The sequence below is a fragment of the Elaeis guineensis genome, chromosome 1 (assembly GCF_000442705.2).
Source record: "Elaeis guineensis isolate ETL-2024a chromosome 1, EG11, whole genome shotgun sequence".
NCBI lineage: Eukaryota > Viridiplantae > Streptophyta > Magnoliopsida > Arecales > Arecaceae > Elaeis > Elaeis guineensis.
The window spans coordinates 110,727,874-110,740,650 of NC_025993.2; positions in this window are offsets into that span (position 1 = coordinate 110,727,874).

Here is a 12,777-nt window from a genome sequence, read left to right on the forward strand (position 1 = left end):
TCGACTAAGTGCATCCACGGAAGTCCGGCTGCCGAACCTTTGCCAGGTTCGGTCGGCTCCCGACTCAACAAATGGACCCGATTGACAACTTCGACTACCCGAAGCCGACCTAAAGTCGAGACGCATTCTATCTTCGGGGCTGCACGAGTTGCTGAAGTGCTACCGACTTACGCGAGTTAGTGATTTGACTAGTTAGCGACTCACGTTCGACATTGCGGACATGTTTGGCATTACAAACAAGGGGAGAGAGCGAAGGGAGAATTCATTCAAGAAATTTTTCCATAAACAAAAGAAAGTCTACAAAGTAAAGGCCGAAGCCCGATTACAATTCAAAGCAAAATAGAAGACAAAACAAAAACCGACTAATCGTCGGAGTCGACGTCCTCAACAGGACAACGATGCAAGTTGGTCGGCAGCCCTGCTCCGACTTCATCCGTCGGGGCCGACCGACCCTCGGCAACTAGTTCTGCGACGTCTTCGGCTTCCGCCCTGGTAGAGAGACCGTCCGACGCTGGTCCGGCCGCCTCCTCCGCAGCTGGGGCCTCCAACCCTGGCAGAACCACACCGCTGAGGTCGAGTTCGGGGTATAAGCTCCGAACGGCCTCCCGGGCATCCTCGTACCCAACTTGGTACGAAAGGTAGCCGCTCTCCAAGAGCTCCTCGCGGTACTCCTCCGAGTCCCGGAAGACCTCGATCGCCCGACCCAAAGCCTCCTTTGCCGACTCTGCCTCGGCTTTGGCGACGTCTGCGTCGGCCTGCGCGGCGGAACGGCCTTCTTCGGCCTTGGCGAGGTTCCCGAGACTTGCTCGGAGTTGCTCGCGCTCGGCCTCCAGCTCTTTGCCGACACTGTCTCGCTCATGTCGGAGCCGACGGATGGTCCGGGACTTCTTGGCAGCGTCATCCTTCGCCGACTTGAGCTCCGACTCCAGTGACGCCTTGGCCTCCTTGAGTCCGGAGACCTCCTCCGAGAATCGGGAGACCTCCCCCTCGAGTCGGTTCTCCCGGTCGACCGACTGTTGAAATTGGTCGACGAGGATGGCCTTCTCGGCTTCGAGGCCCGCGACCTTGTCTCTCCAGGCCGCGCGCATGTCCCCAAACTTCCGATATCCGGCTTCTAGCTCGGATATATTGAAGACCAGCTGCACCAAAAAGAAGAACCGACTGTTAGTAAGCCGAGCTTGCAAGGCTACGATTAAAAACAGAAGGAAAGGGACTTTACCCGAATCAGCATCGGATAGAAAGACGACAGCATGTCGGAGACGCGCTGGTTCTTCATCGCTTCGATGTCGGCAGGAAGGAGCAATCCTCGGCATAGTCTCCTGGCCAAGTCGTGGTTGGCCAGGCCTGACGCACCTTCGGGAAGCGGAAAGTCGGCCGACCCGCCCGCCGACCGACCTTCATCACCCGACGCCATTGGGGCCTTACCTCGGCTGGCCGCCCAGGCCCTGACGTCGGAGATCGATGGCAAGCTCGAACCCGACCGAGTCTCGGCGGACGGCGCGGCGGTGGCATGCGTCGGCTGCTCAGGTTCACAGACCTCCTCCCGAACCTCCGGAATCTGTCGGTCGGTCGGCGTGCCCCCGACAGGATCAGCCGCTCGACGGTCGGGCGAAGTGGCTCCACCGACTGACGGTCCCTCGGGCGGGACGTCTTCAAGCACTGTCGGTGCCGACAGTGCGATCACCGGCTCCGCCTCCGACCCGGCTGGTTCGCTCGGCGGAACCACGCGGGGCCTCTTGGGAGGCTGCGACGGCCCGGCACCGGCTGCCGGCCTCTTCCTTACGGCATGCTGACGTATGTCGGCTGCCGACAGTCGCATCCTCGGCGGCATATCTGAAAAGGACGACTAAAGGTCAGAGTTAAAGAGGAAGGCAGTGAAGAAAATGAAGATGTCGGGAGAATGCAAACCGACCTAAACGGGGGACCGGGCTAAGGCCGACGTCGTACAAGGCTTGCTCGGTGACGAGCTCGCTCTGCTTCGGCACCGAGATGTCCTTTAGCCGATGGAAGTCCTCCCGATCGTCGGCTTCCACCCGACTGTTCTCGTTCGGATCGGTACGGGGATTCCCCCAACGGGCGGGAAACCCCCATGGAGCCAAGAATGACACAAAGAAGAACTGGTTCTTCCATCCGTGAATGGATGTCGGAAGACCAGTAATAAAAGAGAGCCCTTTCCGAGGAATGAAGTACCACCACCCTCGGGCTTTAGGGTGGGGTCGGAGGACAAAGAAAACTCGGAAGAGAGAGATCCGAGGTTCGGTCGGCAAAAGCCGACACAGGAGGGCGAAGCTGACTATCAGCCGAACTGAGTTCGGCGCAAGTTGTGCCGGGCACAGCCCGTAATAGTCCAGAATGTTCCGAACGAACTCCGGAACCGGGAATCTAAGGCCGGCCCGGAGATCCTCCAGATAGAACGCCACCTGGCCCTCGGGCGGGCTATTGACCCGACCATCGGCACCAGGGGCGAACAGCCGAAACTGCTCCGAGATGCAGTACTGCTCCCAGAGCCGATCGACGTTCGGCCCCGAAAGTGAAGAAGCCTCCACCTCCGGGGACGACCGAGTGTCTTCGGTCGGTTCACCCGACCGACTACCTCGTGGGGACGTCCTGGCCATGAGTTCAAGGAAATGGCGAGGAGAGGAGAAAGAAGGTGGAAAGTTACTCTAGCCCTTGGAAGGGAGAAATCGCCAATGGGGGGCGGAGCGGAGAAGTACCTGGAGCGGAGGCTCAAGCGGCAGAGTCTCGACTGTAAGAATGAGAACGGTAAAAATCGTGTGGGGGGTGACTTTGTATATATAGTGCCCCCCAACGGTCGAGATGCAGGCACGACCGACGAAGGCTCCCCAGATTTCACCGCGTGGCATCATCAGGGCCGTTCGACGGTCCGACGCTTCGACGCACCACCCTTCAGATCGCGCCACGTCACCCCCATCCGCGCCACCGAACGCGAACCAATGGCCGCACGCCACGTGGCGCGAAGGGGCGCGGCGGTTGGTGTTCCCGACGGGACGCGACGTTTGGTGTTCCCGAGGGGGCGGCGGGAATGACGGTTCCACTTCCCGATGGGACATGACACCTGGCGCCGGTTTTATCGCCGACACCAGCGGGACGTCCGACACGGCGGGACGTCGGGACGTCCGGCGCCGACTGACACCTGACGCTGATGGGATGAGACGTCTGATGCCGACTGGACGTCGGACGCTAGTGAGCCTCGCAGCATTTATGCGGCGCCTGACACCGTACCTACCGACGGTACGGTCGGATCTTCGCATACGACAAATCCACTCCTAGTCGTCACCTTACCGTCCGACTCAGGAGTGGAGGGGGGCAACTGTTGGGGGATACCCGCTGACCGACCGACTGCCGGAGGGCCCGACCGACTGCCGGAGGGCCCGACCGACCGACCGCCGTACGGCCCGACCGCCCCTGATTGGACGACTCTGACTGGCCGAAAGGCCGACCGATCGTCGGTCGACCGACTGACGGGAACCATCAGCGACTAATAACCGTCCATCCAACGGCCCATCGCCGACTGGGGATATGTCGGGCGTATCCATCCCGACCGACCGAACCCCGAGGTTCGATGGACGACTTACATAACGCTCGCCGACCAATGGAGGGGCCCGACACCACTTCGCTGGCTACCGACGTTGGGTCGGTCGGCTCCTCCAACCGCCGTACAGCCGCCAGACGTTGTCAGCTCTGACACGGACATGCGGCACAGTTACCTAGGGGCATTGTCCCGCCCGGGGCCGGGTCAACCCTGGCGATTAGACGGCTACACGGCGACATGACGTTTTCACGGCGGCTCCGACAGTCTACAGTGAGTTGACAGTTCCTCACTTGTCCGCGCCATTAATGACGGTGCCATACCGTGCTCCACTATATAAACCGGGGAAGGCAACAGTGCAAGGGATCGATCCGCCCGTCTCTCCCACATACGCAGGCTCGCTCCTCTCTCTCTCTCCCTCTCTCTTTCTCAGAGCTCTCTGTCTGCATTTTACTGTTGCCCAGTCACCTCTCTGACTTGACCGTCGGAGGGTCCCCGCCGGAGCCGCCTCCGGTCAGTGCGGACTTCCTTTTGCAGGTGCACGCTTCCCGACGATCGGGCGACGAGGCGATTGGCCGCAACAGAATGTATCCTATGTGCTCAAAAAAAAAAGTATCATATTACATATCAAAATATGCAACTTTGTCACTTTGCTGAACAAAAAATTGGAAAAAGTTGCAACCATGTGGAGAACAAGAGATGAGCAAGATGTACGATTTGCTTAACTCTTCATAATAGGTTCCATGTCTTTCATTGTTTTTTAACAAATAATGTCGCAAATTGTTTAATGAATATTAATGATAGTGATATCAAGACCCTTTGGGGCTTTCCTGACCCCTTTCCTACTTTATTGTCTGAAGGTTTTCTAATTCGCAGCATATGTTGCCATTATGTCCCACTAAGATTGTCCAATTACATGCATCTTATTTAACTTTTGTTGAGATGCTGTGTTTTTCTTATATTAATTGTTTTTATAATCGAGAACACATCGAATCTCAAACCCTAATGTCTTCTAAGATCTCTTTCATGAATTATTTAAACCCCAATGCAAGCCCTACCCATGATGAAAGTGCCCATTAGGTAGTTCCATTAAAAGTTAATTCCCTTCTTGAAATTTTAAAAATATGCATCTGTTCTTTGATGTTTGATTTGGTAGAATATTAATAATTTCTACTTAATGGTTACATCCTTATCTTAATCCACTGCATTCCTTCAAGATGAAACAACCATATGGCTATTACATGGGACAAGAAAATTATTGAAAAAGTCTACGGCTTTCCTATCCAAATCACAACCATTGGGTCAAAACAAATCACATGCAAACCATGTAGCATGACAAGATAGCAAATAAAGAAGAAAAAGGAGAGGATTAAATATTAAAAATTTAAAAAAAAAAAAGAAAAAGAAAAAAAGCCAAAGACCTCTGTCAAAAGATAGTGCCAACATAATTAGATACTTGAAGTTTTTCATAAGATCCAAAACCAACGAAATGATCTCAGCTTAAGGGCGGCAAGCTAACTGCTAGAAGGTCAGGATACCTCGCACCATCACTCAAAATTAGTTATAATTCTTAATCATATTGTGAGCATGTCATCATTGTATGATAATAGTAAAACCCCTGTCCTTGAAACTTAAATCATCCACCTGCCACGTGTCAATCAGGCATCAGCCAGAGGTACATAATTGCACCCAATTTAGAGATTCCTAGCAACCAACAAAGATCCCCCTAACAATGTTTGGTTTCCTAATTAAAGATCCACCTAACATGGCTCTTCAATTATTCCATGGGTTTGGTCACCAAATTAAGTGAAGCTTGAAATCATGGGGACTGTGGCCTGCTATTGGATGATTTTTTTTTTTTTTTTTTTGCTTAATTTTTTGCTTGCTATGGTTTAATGTATGGTAGTCGAGCTCAAGTTAACCATTCATTTCTCCTCTTGAATTCACATCTAACTTCTGGTTCCAAGTAGTTTTCTGATTAATTTTTAGCTAATAGTTTCTTGGAAAAAAAAAAAAACGATCACTTGCCAATGACTTATTTAAGGGATTAGCAAGAGCCTGAGGCCTCTTGTAGGCATATATATGAATAATCTTTGAGTTAATTTTCTTGTTATATGTTGATCTAGAGATTGAGATACTTAATAGATTAATCAAAAGTAGAAGATATGCATTTCTTGAGCTAGGCTTGAAACTATTTCAATAATTTCATTCATTTACTTACCACTAAGCTCTTATCATGCCTGAGATTAGCTGCTTATAGAAAGTACATACCTCCACAACCCTAATTGGAGGAAATTATTGATTCATAACAAACTTTAGTGGTTGTGCAATTCTAGATGCCATCCACCTTAGAAGAGAGAGAATCTCATTGGGATCCTTCATAGGCCTGCAACAATATGCCATATTAATAAATTGTACATGCATACCTACCTATATCACATGCATGCACACCTACACATGTATACCCACCTACCTGCCTCGCTACCATCTGCATACATACGTACATACATGCATACATGATTCTACATCTTGGGTTGGGGAGAATATCAGTTGTTATTTACAAATAGCTTGTCCGATCAGCAACCTATTTTTCTTTTACATACATACATATACATATGCACGGATGCATACGTACATGCATGAAGATTGTTGTCGAGGATCTGTTGCCACTTAATTACAGATAGCTTGCTCAGCTGAGAGCCTATTTTTATTTTGCCCTTATATCTACCATAACAAAAGAAAGGTAAGTTCATGTGGTCATGGAATCCTGTCTCCTTTTAATATTGGTGCTTCTGCCGGGTATGACCAGGCCAACCTACAAAATATTGGACAGAGTCACAGAGGTGGACCATGGACACTATAGATGAGCCTAATTGCACCGCCCATGCAATCAGGACCGTCTGATCAGTGCCAAATTTTGGGCCCTACTGATGTTTATATTCCTCAAATGTATCCTAATAGACAAATTAATGTACAGTAAATGAGCATATGACTTAATGCGTGACTTCCAAGTTATGGCCATACTACTACTTGGACATGGTCGGTGATCCACCGTATCATCGAATGGTCACAATTGATGGCCCCATGTCAAAATGGACAGCTGAGATGCTTGTTGCAAGCAACATGGGGAGCGCTGGCCGACAATTAATCATAGGATTTTTTGTCTTTATTTATATTGACCTTAAATCCCTATGTCCATAATTAATGAACCTTCTCATATCCTCCTCCTAATTTTTGAAATAACAAGATAGTCTAATTGTTGGTTCGCCTTCCGACACGTATGTCTTAGCAATTGATAGAGTGTGATTCAACAATATAGAACATGTGTCATTGAAAATGGGTCCCATTATAATGCTTAGTCCACCATCATATTGAAACCAATCTTGGCAAAGGGTTAGCATGAAGGGTAGTTTAGCAACTGTTGTTTGTTTTGTTTGAATATGGGATATGAGTTAGGGACAAATTGAGGTAGAAAATCGAGTCGGGCATAATTATTCGATATTTTTTAGCTAATATTTTATTTGATTTACAAAGAATTAAGTGCTTAAAAAATACTCTTTTTTTTTTCTTCTAGTGAGGAAGAGGAGACTCGTGTATCTATATATATATCTCAATTTTTGAGAATACAATATCCAAGACTCAAATCTATAACTTTTTTATTATTAAGCAAAGAAGTGTGATCTTTGAGACAAGCTACAAATCATTTTAATTTTTAAAAAAGAAATTGATTTTTTAAAATGTAAAATTAAATAGTTAAATTTTATTCATATTTAAACGTAAAACAGTGATACAAAGTCTCAATAAATTTACTTGGTAAAGTTAGTGAGAATTGAATTGCAGCAGCTGGATTTAAATCTTGCCTTTAACATGATTTATGATTTTAATCAATTTTGATAAATTTTGCTATTGTTCTTCCGGAAAAGTTGACAGACTAGCTAGCGACCCTTCATCATAGCAAAAGTGTCACCTGTAAATTTTGAACAATTATAATTGGAAAAGTTTAATCCATGGCATGAGTATGATTCTTTCTTCCAAGTGTCAATTCCAAATCTTCCATCAAAAAAAAAAAAATGTCAATTCCAAATCCATGAGTGAACAGCAAGAGCTCATGCTAAAGCAGTGCAGCACTTGGAGCCTACTTTTGACCAAGAATGCAAGCACAGCCATTAGGATGCTAGTGCAGTGAAATGACAAGAGGTCATTCTCTTTGATGTGGGGCCTAGCAATCTCTCACGAGGCACCACTACAATTTCTTATGAACAATTGTTAAGTTGTCAGAAGTCTGTTCTTGATCCAGATGACTTGCTGGTAGGTCAAAAATCTTTTGTAAGTATGTAAGATGAAAATGATCAGCAAATGAGGTAATGTCCCTGAATTAATTTAAGATTGGTGCTGATCAAGAAGGGTATACGAAGCAATCTCACCAGAACATTTAGCCTGCATTAGGTTCAAGGTTGCAGTGAAGCAAGACAACTTCTCATTATTCCCTTGGCTACTTAATCTAAAGGATACAATAGGAAATTCAAGAAACTTAAAAAATATATATTTTAGAAGCAGTGTGAAATAAACTATTTTATCTTATAGAATGGTGCTTTTTTTCTTGGGGGGGGGGGGGGGGGTGGGGGTGTTTACATTAGGGGGTTAAAGACCCAACAAACTAAAAACTAAAAAAAAAAAAAAAAAAAAAAGAAAAGAAAAGAAAAGAAAAAAAAAGAAGGGCAGCAGCAAACTAAAACCAGGAGAACTATACTCCAGCTCTGATAGCCAGAACGAGAATTCTTATTCCAAGGGGAAGAGAAGAGATGGAATGGAAATCAGCATTATAGAGAAGCTGAGCCTAGCTATTAGCCAGCTGATTAGCTTCTTTAAAGATATAGAAAACTCAAAAAAAAAAAAAAAAACCATAGACTGCATGCAGAGCTTCATGCCAATAATAAGAGGGTGAACTTGCTCTAGATCAGATTGCAATGATATATTTTATTTTAGAGTTAAATATATTAAGAATTACAAGCTAATCTATTTATTTTAAGTTTTTTTTTTTGATAGGATGGAGCCCTCATACGTGAATGAATACAATCAACAAGATCAAAGAATAGAATGTTCCAAATAGGGAGGGGTAAAATAGCAGCAGCCATATATGGAGCTTCTTTAGAATGCTTAGCTACGAATCTGATAATCTAATCAACAACATTGTTCATCTCAATAGAGCTTCTCTAGAACGCTTAGTTACGAACCTGACAATCCAATCTATAATATTGTTTGTTTTATAGTATATATATATATATATATATATATATATATATATATATATATATATATATATAAAAGATAACTTACTTCACAGTCGAATATTATATTATATTATATTATTGGAGGGGGTGTCCCAGTATGGCTATCTCTTCTGAACGTGATCATAGAGTTTTAATCCCGCTAGAGAATGTTCGATTCAGAGAGCAAATTTAAAGAATGGCATCCCCTCTCCATCATATGGGCGAACCCAACCAATGAGTATATCATCGCAGTATCAGGCCTGTTGTGGTGTAGAGAGGGTTTCTTTAGTTTCACATCGGTTATGAGTCAAGAAGAAATATGGCTTATATGGATTGGAACCTTCTCTCTCAACGTAAGGCGTTTTTTACAGGACAAAACTGTGAGGTTCTAAATGATCAAGGCCCATTGAAATCAAAGATTCATTGAAGCCTAAGGTCTACTGAAGTCTAAAAATGGTCACGAGTCAAAGCGAATAATACCTCACGTATGCGGAGACGAAGACATAAGCCAACTATCTGAACCATTCGACTCTTTGATCTATGACCACAACAAAGCCATTAGGATCAACTCTCTTCCAATTATTCACATCTGCCATTTAATGAAAACTCCGATATTCATTGGCATTTGAACCCAGATTACTTACATGGAAGTAAAGGCCCGTCGTTAGGCTACTACCACGGTGGTGCAAGCACATTTCCTTTGTTCCACGTTTCTCCATCCACGTAGGTTTGATGTCAACCAAGTGTTATTTTTTGACGTGAGGCATTAAGCTCTAACATGACACCTCACGTCCCTCGAGAACAAAATATATGCAAGCCATGTTCTTGCCACATCATCACACTTGTTCGTTAAATGCCCATTGATATAAAATATCTGGTTATTACTAAAATTATATCTGAATATGACAGGCTGGTCACCCACTTTGCCAACTCTTTGGACCACTTCAAGGTGCGAAAAAAATCCGTTGTCAGTGACCAATGAAGATATACCATTTCAATACCAAACTCTGTATCAGTATCATCTTATTAACATATTTATACGGAGTCAGATTGGCATACTAAATATTGATATGCCTTTTATGCCGCATAATAATATTGAGCTGGTACGATATGATATATTTTGGGACCAAACAAGTCTCTATCGGTATATTTGGCTTGAAAAAAATTAATGAATTTTGCTAACAATGGAGGCCTCAATTATATCCAATAAAATCCTAAAAACTGTGCAAGTCGTATGAAACTGATGCACCGAAAATGTAGATGGTTCCTTTTCAATCAAATTAATGCTATTGTCTTATTAGTTGAGATTATGGCGCAAAGCAAGCAGAGAAGTCTGCTCTACGCTAAGAAGACAGAGAGTGGTGGAAATACTCGGAGATCTTGAGTAGGGAAAATAGACCGTGAAAATAGCTGAAGAGTGCTTAAAAAAATTATAATCATAAATAATAATATTATAAATTTTTTTATATAATTAAATAAGATATTACAAAACAATAATAATTTTTATGATTTATTTAGATAATTATTAAGTAAAAATAATCAAATGATCCACAAAAAAAAATATCATAATATTGATAGAAATTTTATTGACATGAATCTTTCATTATTTAGAATAATAAGATTACTTTAGATTTTTTTAAATCAAATAAAATGGATCTCAATATTAAACAGAAATAGAAGATCCCAAATCCGAAACATAACACAACCATGCTACCGAGAGATGGAACCCACGATAACACGAAACCAATCAATCATAATATGCTAAAATCTTTCAAATAAAATATTCAATTTCATTATTCATCAAATAATTAAACTAATATTATTTCGGAGCATCTCAATCTAAAAGCAAGTAGCAACCCCAAATCTCAACATTCTTAAATAAATAACTATAAATTCTTAAGCATAAAATAAACTAAACTTCTACTACCAAATTTTTAAGCTTGCTACGCAGATCCCCAAGTTTAAATCCTTCAATATTTTTTTTCTGTAAAAAAAAAAAAAAAAAGAGCTACACTAACCCGATAAATAGAACTTGTGCTTTCTTACCGGATCAACCATAAATTTTCTATGATAATATAATATTTAAAAATAATAAATATTATAAAAATAAATATTTCATGGAGCATATAATAAAATAAATTATAAATCCATCATACATGCATAAATCATGTATTTTTTACAATTATGAATCATAAATCATTCTTATCATATATTTATATAATATTTTAAAATATTGTTCATAGATATTCATCTTAAGATCACTATTATACCCATAACAGGTCATATTTCTTAATCAACAGAGTACTTATTTTATGTTTGAAATAATTAATAATTTTTTTTTAAAGATGGATATCATTCAACTTATAATTGTCTATATCAAAAATAATATCCTAAATATTCATCAAAATTGAGATATGATTAATTATCCAATCTGATAAAATAAGTTTTTTCCTATTTTCTCCTTCCCCGCTTTTCGTTTTCGTCTCTGTTTTGCGCGCCGTTAAAGGATATGTTGCGGCAAAAATTAGGAATCGGAGGGACGCACAGCAGAGTGAAGAATCACCACGTCACACTAATTACTAATTATTAGACTGTTCCCTCTTCCAGGTACATCCACCCTCTTCTCACCTCTTTTGGCTTGTTTGTTCCTCCCTGTATCTGTGACCACAACAAACCCCCACCCCAAAAAAGAAGAAGAAAAAGGAAAGAGATATATAGGTGGAAAAGCAGGGAAGGTAGAATTAGCGCTGGCATATTTCTGCATGCAATTGAAGTGTAATATTATTAAAGGATAGGATTTCTATTTTCCTTTTCATCCTTTGAATGATTGGATCGTCTCTAACCTTTTTTTTGAAAAAGGAACAAAAAAGAAAGATCCAAGCATAGCATGAATGCATAACTCTTGGGCAGATTTAAGGAGCCAGTTATAGATAGTTATATGAGAAGGGTCAATATGCAAAAGGTTGCGTATGCCAAAAAGCATGAATTATTGCTTGTTATTAAATGAGGTTCCTGTCATGCACTCAGTGCTGCACCATATGGATGAGGTGAGGAAAGCATGCTAAACTAGCATTCAAAGGCATGTCCAGATGAGTCATAAAGAAGAGGACACAATCCATAGCGGTCCCACCAAAATCCCGTTCCACCGCAGTTCTCATCCCCAACCAGTCTCAGCAAGAGAAAAGGTGAAGGAGAACCTTTAAGACCAGAAAGCCAACAGTGGAAAGAAACACCGCGGATCAAGACATCAGCCACTACACTACAAGATGATGGTGCCCTGCCACTTATTGCTCCAAAACAATCCAAGAATCATCACAATGGCATCTTTTTTTTTTCTTTCTTTCTTTCTTTTTTCCTTTTTTTTTTTTTTTAATACCATAAGATGAGACACTCCAAGAGCTAGTGGCCACTAGAGTGGCCTAACAAGGGCACCTACAGGCAACAGGGATGTCTCGGTCCTGAGTTGCGTACTCCTGCTGCCTTTTACAATAGAAAACATTTGATTTGCGCATGAGAAACTCATTGATAGGAGATAAGCCAAGAATGGTGACATGACGTGTGAAAATTATGGTCCAATATTGATTCCAAATGGTGATAGGAGAGTAGATGAGCAGTCTTAAGTTGGATGTTCTAGCATCCACCAATGATAAGGTCATGATGCTGGTGGTGGATATGTTGAATCAACTTGCTGGAACGAGCACGAAATTGGCATGCAAACTCCCATGAATGCTACTATCTAGTGGGTAAAAAGTTGTTCTGACTGCAAGTGGCACTTCAAAAACCCCATTGTACCAATCTATCAAAGGGATGCCGGGTGCCAATCAAAATTGAAAATGAAATGTGAATCAAAATGATTATATCTCCTGAAGCATTTGATTTGTAATTGAAATCAAAATCGAAATGGAGATTCGAATTCTTAGAGACATATTGAGATTGAATTTTAAGAGGATTAGATAA